The sequence below is a fragment of the Marmota flaviventris genome, chromosome 3 (assembly GCF_047511675.1).
Source record: "Marmota flaviventris isolate mMarFla1 chromosome 3, mMarFla1.hap1, whole genome shotgun sequence".
In the NCBI taxonomy this organism is placed as follows: domain Eukaryota; kingdom Metazoa; phylum Chordata; class Mammalia; order Rodentia; family Sciuridae; genus Marmota; species Marmota flaviventris.
In genome coordinates this window covers 130,374,166-130,391,886 of record NC_092500.1, presented here as the reverse complement: position 1 = coordinate 130,391,886, position 17,721 = coordinate 130,374,166, and positions in this window count along the sequence as shown.

Here is a 17,721-nt window from a genome sequence, read left to right as displayed (position 1 = left end):
ATCCCACTTCCATCTCTCTTCCACTTTTACCACTATTAGAAAACACAGGGCTGTGTCTGTGCATATCGCAACATATTCCCATTATGATCTTTATTTCTGCTGCAGTCCTTCATGCCTCGCTTTCTTGTTTTATATTTTTAATCATATTTTCATTGTTCTAACTTGACAACTTTTCTTGTAAGATATGCACCGTAAAAGTTTTGGCTTAAAATGCTTCTATAGCTTCCCATATGTTTTGAGGTGAAACCAAACTCCTTGCCTTGTCCTGCAAAGTCCCTGTGGTCTTTCCTGGCAGTCCACCCTCCCCGTCTCTTGCAGATGCCTGGCCTCCTTTTGGCTCACTTCAAGACACCCAGTGCAGTGCCTTCTTGGCACTTGACCTGGAACACTCTTCTCTGGACAAGGATAATCCTCACTCTCTTTAAAATTCAGGACTCTGGTCACTTTTTTGGGTGATGACTTCCCGATTTCTGTGCACAGTGGCATAGGTCACCATTTCTGCCCTCCTGCCTCTTCTAACATTACTATATTTTCTCATCTAGGGTTTTCTTTTAACAAGCTTCTCAGTCATTTGGCTAAGATGAAGTGCAGTGTAGTTTTCTGTTACATATTTTCTTTCACATTTTTTCTTGTCAGTGACAGAATAATTTTATATTTGTCAGTTTGCTCATTCTCTACCTTCTCCGCTCCTCCTCCACTAGAATTCAAGGTCTTGCTACAATAACCCTGTCTTTAATATTTAATATATTCCTAGAATTTAAAAAAATTGAAACACAATGAGCACTCAATGAATATTGGTTGAATGAATGAAAGTACAAGAGCATGAATAAGATAATAGTTGGAGAGCAAATGGCCCAGTCTCAGCCTTTACCACTGAGTTTCTTTAACAGGATGCTGCATGGCAGAGACTTAACTTGCATCTTAGCATGCTTCGGACACGTGTGCATCACACCCAGAGGTATCTCCTGACCTAAAGTGGGGTGAAGCCATGCTAATGTCATGGGGAGCAAGTCCAGGGTTTGAGAGATTTTTGTGAGTCTACGTTTAATCAAACATCACGTTATTTGGTATTTGTAAAACTGACTCTGCTTTTCGACATACGATATTTTTCCCTTGGTGCCTTTCTGGGTCCGGCACATGGTACTGGAGTACAGGTGGAGACCACGGTGTGGCAGCCGCAGCCCTCTACCGGCTGCAGGGCTCTTCAGCAGCGTCCTCTGCCCTTCTGCTGACTGTAGTGGTGTCCAGTGTTACCTGGTCCTTGATCAAAACTCGCTGCTCTTGGCAGCTGGCGACCCTGCTGCCCTTGGCCAGCTTCCTGTGGCCTGGCTTTCGGTGCTGGCAGAGCGTGAGCGGCAAAGGGCTTGGCACTGGGTGGGTTGTCGGATCAGCGGGAAGAACAGCCCTGGGCAGCGCCACTGTGCCCGCAGGAGCCAGGGGAGCGCGGGAGCCACGCCCCTGCCGCGGAGTGAACCCTCGTTTTTCTCTCCCCATCCTGCGGACTGTTACCTCCCCAGTCCACAAAGGAAACCTTTTCAAATAGACCGTGTTTCCAAGACGCAGTTCCTTGTCTGAGGGTCACTTTTCTCTCCAATCGGAGCCCCTTTCTCCGCGTACCTGCTTTCTCTGGTACCTGCGCGCCCTGCCCTGGGCAACTCGGAGTCGGTGTGAATTATTGCCCATTTTGGCGAGAGCAGCTAGACAGACCCCTGCCGCCGGTCAGCTGAGGCTGGCTGCGTATTCAGCTGGTCTGGTTGTCTGTTGGCCCCTGCCATCTCGGCCTGCTGCTTCTCTCTCAGCCTCCATCTCGGGAAAGTCCCCAGTGTCTCAACCCCAGCCTTGTTTGGCTGGACTTCCGCACAGAGAGCCAACCTGAGCACGTCACCGCCGTCGGAGTTCACCTGCCAACGTTTGAGAGAAAGCGGTGAACTTGGAACAGCAGCCGTAGTGCATTTCCAAATTTAGCAGTAACAGCTCCCTGAAATGAGGAAGCCATCCTTTTTACACATTTTAGAAAGGCTAGATTAAAAATACACGTGAAAGCATTACAAGAAAGACTATTTTTAAAAGGATGTGTTAGAAAAGTGGTGTGGTTTAATTTAACTAACATTTTGTGATTTTGCCTCCCTACCTCTTCAGTGAAGGGATAACTATCCTGTTCAGATTTTCTGACCCATTAGATGATTCAGGGTAGGGAAGAGAGATTAAGATCCAAGATCACAAAGAGGATCATCCCCTTGGGCCATTACAGCGTTTTCCAGTGGTCCTTAACTCTTGTTCTGGTCATTAAGTGCACAGGGCTGCACCTCTGGCGGGCTTCCAGGGCTGAGGGTGCAGCTGGAGCCCAGATGTATGAACCCCACAGCTGTCCAGGCAGGTCCTTGGGTGCTCCTCAGTAAACTCCGTCTTTGGGCTCATTTCTCATAGTGGGGCTTTGGTCATGTCTGCAGAGGTTGTCATCAGGAGCAGATGCTCACAGCTGCAGTAGGCACGGTGCCCTCTCCTCTTCACCTAAAGCCTGTTTCTCTGGTATCTGTAAGGACTTCTCAAGGCCTTGCCACAAGAATACAGGGCTGGTCACGGGGCAATTATGTTAGGTTCTCTGGTTAAGGACAGTCACCTGTGGAAATAAGTTTCTTTTCTTTTTTTCCCCCTCAAGGTAAACTTCACTAGGCTAATGTTACTATTTGTAAGGTTGATATGTCCATGTTATGGTTTTAGACTCGATTTATATTGGAAGTTGCACTCTCTTTTTTGACATTTGTGATCACAATGATGTGATTCCACTTTCAGTGATTTTAAAACAATGTTATTTTTGTCCGGGTAACTAAGTTTCCAACATTAACTTAGTTCAGCTGGATATTGGGTGGCCAGCCAGGTCACCTGGTCAAGTTGTCACTTAGAGCCCTGAACAGCACCACAGGAGGCCTGATTCATCTCTGACATGGGCCCTCAAGGACAAACAACATCTCTGGCAAAGATTCTAACATGTGCAGACATGATTCTGGGCCCTAAACACAGTCGGACACAAAGTAAATCATGATAACTACCATTTGGTATCAGAGGTACCCTTGACAGAGCCTTGGACTAAAAAGGAAAAAAAAAAAAAAAAAAAATATATATATATATATATATATATATATATATATATATATATGTTTGAACAAGATATTTTTTATCTTCAAATATTCCCAAATTACCCACAAATATTTTGTGCATAAATAAAAAGATGGTTCATTTTTTTATTGCATTTCATTCTGAGTTTTTTAACTCTAAATTCATATATAAATAGTTTTAAGCTACATTTTCAGTGGACAGTTGCAGATGTAGAAAATTTTTTATTTTCACTTATTCATAGCTGTTATGATCATAATAAAGTCAAAACTTAATAAACACAAGAATAAAAAAATTGGGGACTGGGAGCTAACACAGTAACAGAAGCATGTGAGCTTGTTGGTGATTCTTTGTCTTAGATCTTCCAGATTTTGACCTTGATAATGGTGCCGTATGCAAATAAGAATTCTTAATGATGAGTTACAGAGATGTAAGTAAACCTCAATGCCTTGAATCCATTGGATTTAATTTCTGTACTATTTATAGAATGGATGCTAGTCAATGAAAGCCTACCTTTCAGATTATAGGAGAACTATTGAAATTGATTTGCTACTATAGAGCCAAATTTCACATATAAATGTAAGTGGAAAGAAAACAATACAATCATTTATCTATCTAGGATACAAAGTTAACTGTCAAGGAAATGTATCCTCCCAGTTTCTATAAAATAAGTACATAGTGAATAGACTATAATTTTTTTTGAAAAATGACCATTTCACAAATTGAAAATGTGTATGGATTGATCAAATGTGGAAATTTTTATGCTTCATTCCAACTTCATTGGTATTGGGGATCATCCTAAATTTCTTTTGTAATCTCCTCATTAGAATGCAAGCCAATATCTAGAAATGAAAGAAAATCCCAGTTTTTGATATGATGATCCATAGTACTTTGAGGTAATTTTGACTGAGATGATTATATTCATTTTGTTTTCATTTTTTGCCACTAAATATTTCTCAAAGTCAAATAGAAGGGATTTGAAGTCACTTATCAGATTTTCTGTTTTTTTCCCCTTTTATTTTACTCACTGAGTTTCCTTTGAAAACAGATTAATGCATACTTTTATTATTTATGCAGTGTTTTCAGGGATCAAACTTTACTAATTCATGTATATTTTACATGGAGTTCTGGCATTCAGAATGATGGTGTTTTACCACATTACTGTGCTTAATGCATAAGCTTTTATTTAAGAGTTTTTTTTTAAACATTGTAAGTTGGATTTTTTTAAAGTAAAAGTGCAATTGAATACAAAAAATGAATTGATTGAAATGTAGACAGAATTTTAAAAGAGTTAAAATATTGATGAAAGGTCAGAGTTCAAGGACAAAATTTCTTCTCATGCCCTCAGATATGAGAAATCAATATTTACACCTGATTAGCAGGCATGCTTTTTTTTAAAATTCATTGATGTATCCATGTTTCCATAAAAGAAATGAGCCTGAACTGCTCTCATCATACATTGAACTTCATTTCCTCTTTAGTTATGCAAATCATTCTTACACCTTTCTTCTTTAGAATTTCAGTTGGAGAATCAATAATATTTAATTTTGAAAACAACATCTTCATGAATGCAAATTACAAATACTTTGAGTATCAATACCATTGTTGTACACCAATCTTTGCAGTTCTCCAGTACTAAGATCAAAAGGTGAACTTTCATTCTTTATGAATAGAGCCACCTTGCCTCTCTGCATGAATGGTAGTTACAAGGCATTCTTTACAAATGTTCACTACAGATTTCTCTGTGCTCTCCCTCTAACTGCTGGTGGCTTCCCTCTGGGTAACAACAACAATGAAGAGAGTAAGACAATTAAAACAGTTCAATCCAGAGGTAGTTGCCACTTGTCTTCACGTGAAAGGCAAGTGAACATTCATATGCCCCTGGATTTAATCCAGGTTCCTTTACTTGTGAATCTGTTGATGATTTTTTTTTTTAAACTCACCTCCACAACTACAGGAACACACCCATCCCTAATGTTTGCTGTTTTACCAGGACACTAGTCATGTCTCACCATGTTAAGTGAGTCTAGCTGTGCACCTCATTAACATTACTAAGCCAGATGCCACACAGTAGTCCTTGATTTCTCCTGATAGCAGAAGCTTCTATTTCAACTTTCTTTTCTATCATGTGGTATAGTTTTGCACTTCTTAAATGGCTTACTTGTATAGAGTCCATTTCCTTTTCTTCCACACTAAGGGTTTTCAACTCATAGTACAACCCCAACATCAACTCTCAGGGGCATAAGGGGGAAATGCAGGGTCTCCAGGTGAGCAACAAGGGAGACCTTCTTAAGATGAGCCCATCCAGCGTGGTGAGCTGGGGAACAGAAGGTTCTTCCTGAGGCTCTACCTCAGTGAATGCAGTCGGCTGTGCTGCTGATCCATTCTTACCCATTGCTGTGTGCACACCTCCTTAGGAATGCCTGCTAGCAATGTCATTTGGAAGGTGGAGATAGAAAGGTCCAGAGGACCATTACTGTCTCTGAGGAGGCTTTGCCCTCACACCTACAAGGAAGCTTTTGCAGTGGATCTGGTTGTGTGGTGCCTGTGCAGACAATGTTTAACCCAGAATGGAGGATTTCCCCTGGCCTGAATCCTGCTGACACACCTGGGATGTGCCATTCTTGAAATAAGACAAAGGGAAGGCAAATTGCCAGAAGCTCCAATCTCTCAGAGTTTTTGCTCATAAATGAATAAATCAGAAGAGTTATCTTTCCATTCCACCAAGGTTGACACAGCACAACTTTTTTCTCCATCCACATGGAGATACGGTGAGTCATGGTGTCATAAATGGATCCCTTTACAGTCCAGGTTGTGCAGAAATATTAGTGAAAATTATACAATCACCCACACTTTGTAATTCTCAAGCTGGTCAGTGCTGAGGAGAAAGTACTGGACCCTAATACTAAAGTAATCAGTTGTTAATACCCCACTTCAGCTCTATCACCATGCACGTCACTCAGTGTCCTCCACCTCCTTTCCCCTTTTGTGGTACTGCTCTGCCGCAGCCCGGCTGGCTGGGCAAAATAACCTGGGGGTGACGAGCAACTTGTGTACTTTGATACAGCAGGAGTGGGAGCCCTTTATTGTAGGACCAGAGCGATATTTATACATTCCACACAGCTTATCTTAATTAGCATAAACTAGATACAGCAGTCAACCAATAAGGAATCTCCACACTTAATGGCTCGCTGGCGTTACTTTGCAAACCACTCCCCCTGACAAAATGCCAGGCGCCATCCTGACTTGTTTACAGACTCTAACACTGCTCCTGTCCTACAACTTAAGGTCTAGGACCTGATGAGACAGTCTATATACGAGTGTGTCAGGGGCTGAAGAACTGGACACATACGAGTTGTGGAAATGTTGATGGTAACGAGTATTGCAGAGATGGCCAGGGGAAGCCTCCCTTAATCTTTGTCTCTAGGGTGTAATCTGCTTTAACTTTATTGGGTGAAATCAGGGCAAAGATGAGGGTGGTTGCCATCGACCCCCATGGAGCAATTTAAAGACAAGAGGTTCAGTCTTCTAAAACAAGAGGGCACTGGTTCTTTAAGCCTTAAAACTAGAAGAAACCCCCAGAGGATCCCCAAACTAACCTTTTGTTGTTATTCTTGTCCCTGACTGTTCTTGACCTTTTTATCAATTTAAGAGGGAAATTTCCGAGGGACACATTTATGCATCAGTTTTTGTCTTAGGAAGATATTCCCCTCAAAAATCAATAATGACGTGATAAGGACATTTTTTGATTAAAGCAAGATAGAGTTTCTTCTTTGAGGCAGATAAATTCTTGACATCTAGAGAAAATTTTCCCAAGTTTGTGGATGCCAGCTTATCCTCATGCATAGTTTCCAGAAAGAAGACTAAGTTCGCCGTTTCTGCCTTCCTACAAGCAGAGAATGGCCAGTCCCCAATTTTTTGTGAGACACTCTTGTCAACTTCTCATTCATTCTACAGTAATATTTTGATATTCAATATTCAATTTGACACATAATCTTTGATGTTGAATTCAAACAGCAAAATTGTTTTATTTAGGAACGAAAGCACTTTGGGAGATAGTTATAATCCACTGCACACTATGGTAGATAATGTGTGTATTTAACTTATTATATATGTTAACAGAATTTAGGAAAAGACATTGATCATTTGAATTTATTTATTGGTTCTTTTTAGTTTTACATAATATTACAAGCATTTTGATATAACTATAAAAGCATGTAATATAATTTGCTCTAATTCAGTCCCCTGTACTTACCTTTTCCCTTCCTCCTTCCTCCTCCTGTTCCATTCTATTCTACTGATCTTTCTGCTGTTTGCATACATATATATTTATATGTATATTTAATATATATTTATATATTATAGTAAATATATATTTAATATATCTATAGAAATATATATGATTTATATATATGTTAATTAGTGTCTTATGTGTGTAGATGATGGTGAGATTCATTGTGGTATATTCATATACGTACATAGAAAAGTTAGGTCAGATTCATTCCACTGTCCGTCCCTCATGCTGCCCCTCCTCTCTCCCCCTCAACCTCCTTCCTCAACTGCACTCATTTTCTATTTTGACTGCAGTTCCCCTCCTTTTCTTCTTTATTCCCTATTTTGGACTGACTTTGCTTTTGAAGCAAGGGACCCCTCTGTCGGCAGTGCTGCTTTTATGTTGATATCAGTAGCTATGCGTTCAGACGTTTTGCAGTATCTTTAGCTGTAACTAAGTCTACATTTCCATGTCTTCAGCTTAGAGTTTCCAAGAGGATCCTGGAAGTGAAGTCCAGCCAGCAGGAGGGAAGAAGGGAAGGAGGGAGTATCATCTAAGGTGTTGCTAAGGGACGGGGTGGACGTGCGTGATGCCTGTGGCAAGCATCCTGCGGGCCACATCTCAGCCCTGGTGTGGGCTGCTGCATGCAGGGGTGACTCCGAAGAACAAAGGAAAGGCCAGCTAGTGACTCCATGGGAACCCTGCATCCTGCAGATGGAGAGAGGATGTGGGTGTCAGGTTTCTGTGTACCTGGGTGTGTGCAGCTCAGTCCAGACACACCTAAATGACACTGTTAACTATGCTATTGGAGCAGTTTATGGAAACCTCTTTTAATGTAACTTCAATTCTAAGATGGAAACAATTTGCTGTGTAGGAGGGTTCTTATGATAAATGCTGTATGAAAAGCACTTAGCTGTGGTATCCACTCTGTGCACGGTAACAATTACTGTTATTGTTGTTTGGAAAAAAAAAGAATCTCATTAGTGCCAGCTCTCAGTGGTCATTGCCTAGGTCACATCAGTGGTTAAATGTTTTGTGTATTATTCCTGCAAGTAATGAAATACATAAAATAATCCCATGGAATATATGGAAATGTAGTTAAGTAGAATACATTTTCATATCTGTTGACTCATCAATGAGATATTTTTTAAATTTTATACCTGTATTACCTTGTAGACCCATTCACTGTAAAAACTGATAGTCTGGTCTTTAAAATTTGGAAGTTCCACTCAAATTTGAGCTTCCATGCTCTCTTCTGTTAGTGATATAGAGCCTATCCCAATAAGGGAATATTGAAATTTCTCCTGCAGGGTGGCCAAGCCATTCATGACTTCCATTCTCTTAGAGACTGCAGCCATGTGTCCATGTGGTCCCCTGCACTGTGCAGACCCCATGGTAGAGGGTCTAAATCAGGATGGGTTTTGTTGTTGTTGTTGTTATTGTAAGCTTTAAGGTCTCACTGGAGATTCAGTATGTTGGTCATGTTTTAGAGCTTAGACAGAGAGCATGTTCTAAGCTTTTGAAGTGGACTCTAACATTACTGTTAGATCATCTTATATCTTATGATGAATGCTGTATGAAAAGCACTTAGCTGTGGTATCCACTCTGTGCATGGTGACAATTACTGTTATTGTTGTTTGGGAAAAAAAAAGAATCTCATTAGTGCCAGCTCTCAGTGGTCATTGCCTAGGTCACATCAGTGGTTAAATGTTTTGTGTATTATCCCCGCAAGTAACCAAATACATAAAATAATCCCATGGAATATATGGATGCATGATAAATTTCAAAATCATTTTAGAATTCATCTTGCAGATTTATAACCTTACTAAAAATTAACAATTGATATAAAATGTGATTTACATACAACTAAAATTGTGGTGTTTTTGAAGATCTTCATTGTATCTAGGAAAAAAAGTCATTACCTTGTACAAAAATAATAATAGCTATTCCATATTTCACTAAGCTTGCAGAAGGAAACCCTCCTTCATTAAAACTCACCCAATTCCTGTCATTAAAAAGAATAAATATTCTGCCTAGTCTAGAGCTCTATTTTACTTTAGTCAGCATGCACCATGTCAATCCCACACAGCATTAAAGATTATTATCAACAAGTGTAAATGTCTCTTATAAAATTAGGCAACTGGATTCTTTTTTTTTTTTTTAATTTTTTATTGTTGGCTGTTCAAAACATTACATAGTTCTTGATATATCATATTTCACAATTTGATTCAAGTGGGTTATGAGCTCCCATTTTTACCCCATATACAGATTGCAGAATCACATCAGTTACACATCCATTGATTTACATATTGCCATACTAGTGTCTGTTGTATTCTGCTGCCTTTCCTATCCTCTACTATCCCCCCTCCCCTCCCCTCCCCTCTTCTCTCTCTGCCCCTTCTACTGACATTCGTTTGTCCCCCTTGTATTATTTTTCCCCTTCCCCTCACTTCCTCTTGTATGTACTTTTGTATAACTCTGAGGGTCTCCTTCCATTTCCATGCATTTTCCCTTCTCTCTCCCTTTCCCTCCCACCTCTCATCCCTGTTTAATGTTAATCTTCTTCTCATGCTCTTCGACCCTACTCTGTTCTTAGTTACTCTCCTTATATCAAAGAAGACATTTGGCATTTGTTTTTTAGGGATTGGCTAGCTTCACTTAGCATAATCTGCTCTAATGCCATCCATTTCCCTGTAAATTCTATGATTTTGTCATTTTTTAATGCAGAGTAATACTCCATTGTGTATAAATGCCACATTTTTTTTATCCATTCATCCATTGAAGGGCATCTAGGTTGGTTCCACAGTCTAGCTATTGTGAATTGTGCTGCTATGAACATCGATGTAGCAGTGTCCCTGTAGCATGCTCTTTTTAGGTCTTTAGGGAATAGACCAAGAAGGGGAATAGCTGGGTCAATAGGTGGCTCCATTCCCAGCTTTCCAAGAAATCTCCATACTGCTTTCCAAATTGGCTGCACCAATTTGCAGTCCCACCAGCAATGTACAAGTGTACCCTTTTCCCCACATCCTCGCCAGCACTTGCAACTGGATTCTTTGTAGAGCTCATTTTATTCAGTTTATTTGATATGGCAAGGAATATATCTAACGCGGGTCTTTGACAACTTCAGAGTTTCCCTTAAATTGTTTGGCAGATCACAGTGACCGAATAGTACCCTTGTGGCTGGGATTTGACATTCTGAGGTCATGGATCATCCACCATCTTCAATAAAATACCTTGGGGTGCAAATTCCTTTGTGAGTGGGCTTTCCTTCATCTTGTGTCACAATGTGTCTTACGCATGACATGGCTAGTGCCCAGCCATGGCCCCTGGACTCTAGCAGTGTGTCAGCTACTCACGGACCAGGGGAACAGGGCAGCACTCAGGCCCCAAGGAGGACACATGCAGATCATAGTTGTGTTTGAGCAGGACATGGGCTGCACCAATTCGAAGGAGAGTGCTCAGGCAATCCCTCTTAGCTAAAGTGTCCTTATCCAGTGTTCGTTGCTGTTTGGGGTGGAATGGCAAAGTGAGAATGGGGATAGGTGGGGTGCGTTTTATTCCCAACTTGATTTTTTTCTGTTATCTTTGGTTTCTCATTAAAGATATCCTATTTCTCACATCTTGTTGGAAAAAAATATAGTAAGATGTACTTCTACTCTGGAGGAATGAACTAATATAAAAGGAGAAACTGATAATGCAATAGGGAAAGGGGATACTTATTAACCAAATTTCTTCAGGAAGTGAGAGAAGATGTACTCCAGAGCACATCTGGCAGATGTGCTAAGACAAGAAAAAGGGAGAATTCTTACATCATACTAGAGAATAATTAGATAGTATTAGAGGAGGGAATAACTTGGTCTTATCTGATTTTGTCTATTTTCTCTATGATATATGAGACTTGACTCCATAAAGAGGGAAGGTGTACGAAGACACAGTCATTGGAAGAGTGAGAAAATGATTTTCTAGCATATCTACTAATTTTTCTAGAGATATCAAGTACCTCTCAGAGATTTTTGATCATAAATTTAAAAGGCAACAGCACAGTACTGGGGGGCACTATTGAGTATCCGGTTAATAATGCAGCTCTCCAATCAGTATTTCTGGGTTCAAATCTTTATTCTCTTATGTATTTGGTAAAATTTATGCTCCTGTCAATGCCTTTTATATTAGCTTAGCATGAGAACATGTCAGTATTCACAGGCCTGAATACTACTGCATGAAACAATGTATAGCTTTACTGTAGATGATTAGTATTATTTCTTACTTTAATACCAGGCACAGTGCAGACCTGCAAAGTCCTATACATAAGGGGGTGGCCCAGTGACTATCAGGCAATAAGTAGTGGGTTTGTCCCTGAAACCCCCTCCATGTATGGGGACTTTTTACCTGTTTCCAAGCATGCCACAATTCGACTCCAGACCAATGTCCTTACCCTGATTTCATAAGTCATATTTCACCTTCATAGGAACCATTCTGCTCTCCTTGAAAAACCTCATTAGGTTGGTAATAAACCTATTCTTAGTTCACACTAGTTGTGTGTGTGTGTGTGTGTGTGTGTATGTGTCAGAGAGAGAGAGAGAAAACTCAATTCAAGAATTGAACTCAATTCAAGAAGAATACAGTGAAAAGAAGTTTGAATCCTTTATTTTGTGAAACACTCTTGTCCTTGCTCTTATGGTTGCCTTGATTTTGTTTCATTAAGAAGAACCAGGTTGACTCATGAAAAATAAACACACATCTTGGGTAGTTTAGTCAATTCTCTGTTAACAATCTTTTGTCCAAAGAGTTCTCTGCTGAGCACTAACTATAATAAAAATATTTTCAATCTTTGATCCCTATTAGAGGAAAATTCAAAGCCTTTCTCAAAACTTCCTAGCATCCAATCATTATATCTTGCCACTTTCAAATCACTGACCCACTTAAATCATCACATAGTTTCATCAGCCTGCCATCCATGCAGTCACACAGAAGCCCAAACTTGTATTAAGCTTTGATTTCACCATCTTGAAACTCTTTGGACTTGAAGTTTTGAAATGAAGTCCAGTGGAACATTAAAGTCTGTATGGGAGCAGAGCAGACAAACTGGGTGGCAGAGCACACACGTTTGTGGTCCTGTAGCAGTCGATACATGCTAGCTCAGGCTTCTGGGCATGTGGAAAACTTGAATGCATAGCAGTTGGCATGGCATACAACCAAAAGCCTTGAGACAGTTCATGGCACCACAGGCCCCTAAGGGGGCTGCCAAACCAAATCTGAGACCATTTGGGAGACAGTAATGGAATCAGAAGCAGCAAAATGACAGTAGCAGTGGCCACAGGAGGGATAAAAGGCTGTGCATGGGGTGTCAGGAATTATGTATGGGGAGACACTAGCTCTGTCCCCAGAATGTGCGGCATCTGTAAAAATATTAACTTTTCATCCTGAGAGCTGGGACTGAAACAGCTGCCAGATAAAAAGTAAACTTTATCAGTAAATTATCATAAAATAAAAGTTTGTCCTGGATTTTGCAATAAAGGATACCTCAAAGATTTAGGATTTCTGGTTTTGATAAGTCATTTCAACATTCCAAATTAAATATCTGGAGTCTTGGAAATGAAGTGACATTTAAATACCATTACATTATTGGAAAAGAACACCATTTTCAAATATGGTTTAAGATGAGTCTATGATTAATAAAGAAAGCAATTTATATAATTTTCTTATAACTGAAGATACAGCAATAAAATGCATAATCAGGTATTTTGAATTAGGTACAAATCATGAAGTTTTTGTTTTTTCTCTGACCTCCATAAGGTGCAGTATGGTCAGAGGAAACATTGAAATGTCATTGTATAAATTTACATTTAAATTAAATTCAGACACAAAAAAATGGTTTGTATAAAGAGTTGAATCCTTTCAGGAAAAAAAAAATACTGTAAAGAAGATCAAGTCTAGATGTATTAGTCCTATATTTCAAATTTTTTTTTTCAGGAATTTTTCTTAATCTTGTCACCTCCTATAAAACACCAATTTCAGAAACAGTTGCAGCATCAGAAAAATACTTCTTAAATCAAAAATTACCCAAATTATTCATGAGTTTGCATTTACCCAGAGTATCTAATGTTGCTTTCATCAATATCAATTATAAATAGGATGCTTATAAACATATATTTTGATGACCTAGTAAAAATTTGCAAAAAATGAGGAAAAAGTGTCTCATTCTTGATCAATCAAAATAAAACAATAAGAAAGTATTATGATATAAAATTACAATAAATTTACTTTGTAATTTATAAATTAATATTATTTATCATATATCACTGTTGTCCTTACTATGTTTTATCAGTAAGAAAATCTTTTAAAGAAAAAATTATATATATATATATATATATATATATATATATATATATATATATATATATTTGATTTATTTTACTTTTTTAAATACACGACAGTGGAAGGCATTACAATTCTTATTGCACATATAGAGCACAATTTTTCATATATTTGTATATAAAGTATGTTTACGCCAATTCATGTCTTTATACATGTACTTTGTTTTTCTTTTACTTTTTTTTGCATTACAATTCTTATTACACATATATACCACAAATTTTTTGTGTCTTAAAAACAAGTTACTAAGCAAGGATTCTGCATTTTTATTTTGCACTGGGAAATGAAATTATTGAATTTACCTATTACCCAGAAATTTTTGGAATCATGTTTTGGGTCAATCTCTCACTCAGGCTAAACTTTCAAATGTTTTGTTCAAGATTTTACTAGAAAAGTTTTTCATTTACAGGACTACTCCCAGAAAAGGAGTTATACATAATTTTTAGTTAGACATAAAAAACACATAATTTTTTTATCAATGTCCAAATACACACTCTTCAGGCAAACATTGTCAGTCTTTGGGTTTAAATACCATATTGTAGAGCGTTGGTAACATATCCTGTTAAAAATAATATTAGATGTTAGAAAACTATCAGGATAGCCAACACATAAGATATCCAATAAGTTCTAACATGGCATTTAATGATAAGCTAGTCCAGTCAAATCTGACTTTTAGCTTAAATTTTATTGCTTACAAGTCATATAATCTTGGACAATTCAATTAATTTTTCTTTACCAAAGTTTATCATCTGTAGGAACACAAGTTCTTAAGAAATGTTTTTAGCTTCCTTCTAACCCTAAAAATTTCTACAACAAATGTAAATATTTTAAAATATTTAATCACAATGATGGTTGATTACTCCAACAAAAATATTATAATCAGAAATAATTAGAATTATACTTTTCAAGCAAAATTAATAATTATTAGCTAATTTTATGGAAGGTATCATGATTTATACAGAGTTAGTATAGATCAGCCTCCTATGATTAAGTGGTCTGTATTTAGAGACCAAATTGTGACCAAATAAAAACAGTAGCAAAGGCTGGGCTATATCATTCACAAACTTACATAGTTTCTGAAAGTTTTGAACAGTTTTGTCTATAGTTGGGCATTTGTTGTGTAGGCCATAATGCCATTTCTTTCTGACTTTCCTATGTTTAATTTAAAATTCATTCCAGAGAGCATAGTTCCAGACCAAAGTAGATTTTTTCACTTAATTTTAGAAAAGCATTTTGAAGTCTACTATTTCCATCCTAAGAATCATGCATTCACAAAAACCAAAAGCCAAAAATGGAGTAACCAAAAATAAGAAAAAGGAAAGTTTCTCATTTCAAAGCTCATTTATTGAGTAGTTAATTGACAGGTATGACATGGTATTATCCAATCTTATGCAAATGAAAAGTCTCTCATGAAGAATCCAAAATGGGGTTCTGTGTTAGTTTAATTAGTGTGGTAGAAATGAAGAGCCTTGAGGAATTGATTGTAGTGCCCAAAATGTCTGTTTGTTTGTAGCATTCTTGCAATCGTACATCTGTTTATCTTGGGCCTGCTCATTCCTTTTTCCAGACACTCTGCTAATTTCTGATCTCAGTTCAGGCTGTTCTTTAGAATACAGTCATATAAACAAGGGATGAGGAGATATGCAATACCCCAGCATCGATCTGAAACTTTTGAATTACTGTGTGGAATGTTTGGCAAACTGTACAGCCTGTGAGCAAATAAATGGATTTCAGATCAGTCTTCCACTCTTAATTTGACTTTATATTATAGAGGGAACCATGTGGATGAAATTAGGAAATTTAGAGTATTAGAACCAGAAACTGTTCTGGAATGGAAAGCATGCTATGCTGTAGAGTCTTCTCTTGGCTGTGATGTTGGCCAGAAATCTTACTGAAATTAAAGGGGAAAGCCTGGGTCATAGCCATTTCCTCATCTTTTATGTCATGCTATATATTAAAAGAAGAAGAAGAAAAAAGTGACTCTAAGTTATGTCAAAGGATAATTTACTAAATTATCTACTGGAAATCAGTAAACACATCAATATTTTACAAATGAATGTGATATTATGCAAAAAGAATCACCTAAATAGTATTGAATTTTATCCTGTAATAAACAAACAAACAACAACAAAAACCCTTTATTTCAGAATCATATTCTCCAAATTATTTTTAAACTTACTTAATTTAAAACTTGTAAAATGTCATTAGCATTTTATCATGTGCTATGTCATCTTTCTAAATATATTTCAATTAAACAAATATTATTAATGAGAACATTAACTGCATTCACTTATTTCATAATACACTCATGCAGAACAATTAATAGCATTTGCAAAACTTTTATAGAATTAACATGCAAATAAAAATATAATAGCCAATATTGTTGTTTAATTTATCAATCACAAAATAAGTAGAAAATTAATCAAAATTTTATTATCATATTCAATGCTTACTTCTCCTAGATTGAAATTTGAGTCATTTAAAAATCTTAAGCCTGCATATTCAATTAGTCTTTACCACTAGCTAATTTCTTGAATCTAAGATTATTCAAAAGTTTAAAATAATGAAAATTTTTAATATGTCTTAGTTGGTCAAATTCTGCTTCCTTGAATGCTTTATTTATTTTTTTTTAATATTTACCTTTTTTTAGTTTTAGGTGAACACAATACTTTATTTTTATGTGGTGCTGAGGATCGAACCCAGTGCCTCATGCATGCTAGGTGAGCACTGTACCACTGAGCCACAACCCCAGCCCCTGCTTCCTTGAATTCTTATGTTGAAGTTCTAACCTCTAGTACTTCAAAAATGTGACTTATTTGCAGATAGGGTTTTTATAGCAGTAAATACTTCTAAATGAGATCATTAGAGTGGGCTGTAATCCAAAGTAAGTGTTGTACTTATAAAAAGAGGAAATTTAGAGACACTTAGTTTGAAAGCCTTGAAAATGAAGGCTTGGGATGATGCCTCTACAAGCCAGGGACTCTCAAAGATGGCCAGATAACCACCACAGTGGAGACAAGAGGCATGGAACAGATGCTTTCTCACAGATCTGAAAAAGACACAACACTACTGGCACCTTGATTTAGGATTTTTTGCTGGTGACACAATGCAGTTCTGTTAGGTAAACCACCAGTTTGCTTTTCTCCATTACAGCAGTCTTAGAAAACTAAACTAATGTATCACCATGACATGTACATAAAATAAAAATGTACATGCTTATAATTCATATGTATGTGTGGGGGGTATATTTATATATATCGTATGAACTACATATGTATGGATGGGTGTATGTAAAAGCAAATGCATGGAAAGATAGAAAATTGGTGGTTGAATATAGGACAGTTTGCTAAATTGTTGAATTTATGCTTAACATTCTAATTTATGAGAGAAAAACAAATAGTTGGGCAATTTAATTACTGTCATATATTGCTTAATAACAGGAAACATCTTGAAAAATGTACCTTTAGATGATTCTTCACTGAGTGAACATCATACAGTGGAACTTAGCATCCAAGAATTGAAATTTGTTGTTATACTTGTTATAGTTTGTCTTTATATAAATACATTTGAATTCCTTCGTCATTGATTAACAGAGCCTCTTGATAAAATCTTGATAAGCATGAAATAAATAAGGTTGATTCTGGCATAACAGAATATATTTTTATAGTAGATGTTATTATAAGTGGAATATAAAATAATATTATAGTTGTTTATTATTATCAAATTTCACATACTGTACATACTTGTATGAGCTACACTTTGTAGGAAAGGTAGCACAAGAGGTTTGTTTACACCAGCATCACCACAGATATGAGTACAACATTGTGCTGTCTTGTGTTATGATGATCACCATGCCACTAGTACTAAGAATCCTGAAAAACTTAAGCCAAAATAACCCCTTATATATTATATCTATACATATCTATAAGTGGATTATCTCAGGTATTTCTTATAGTTGTGGA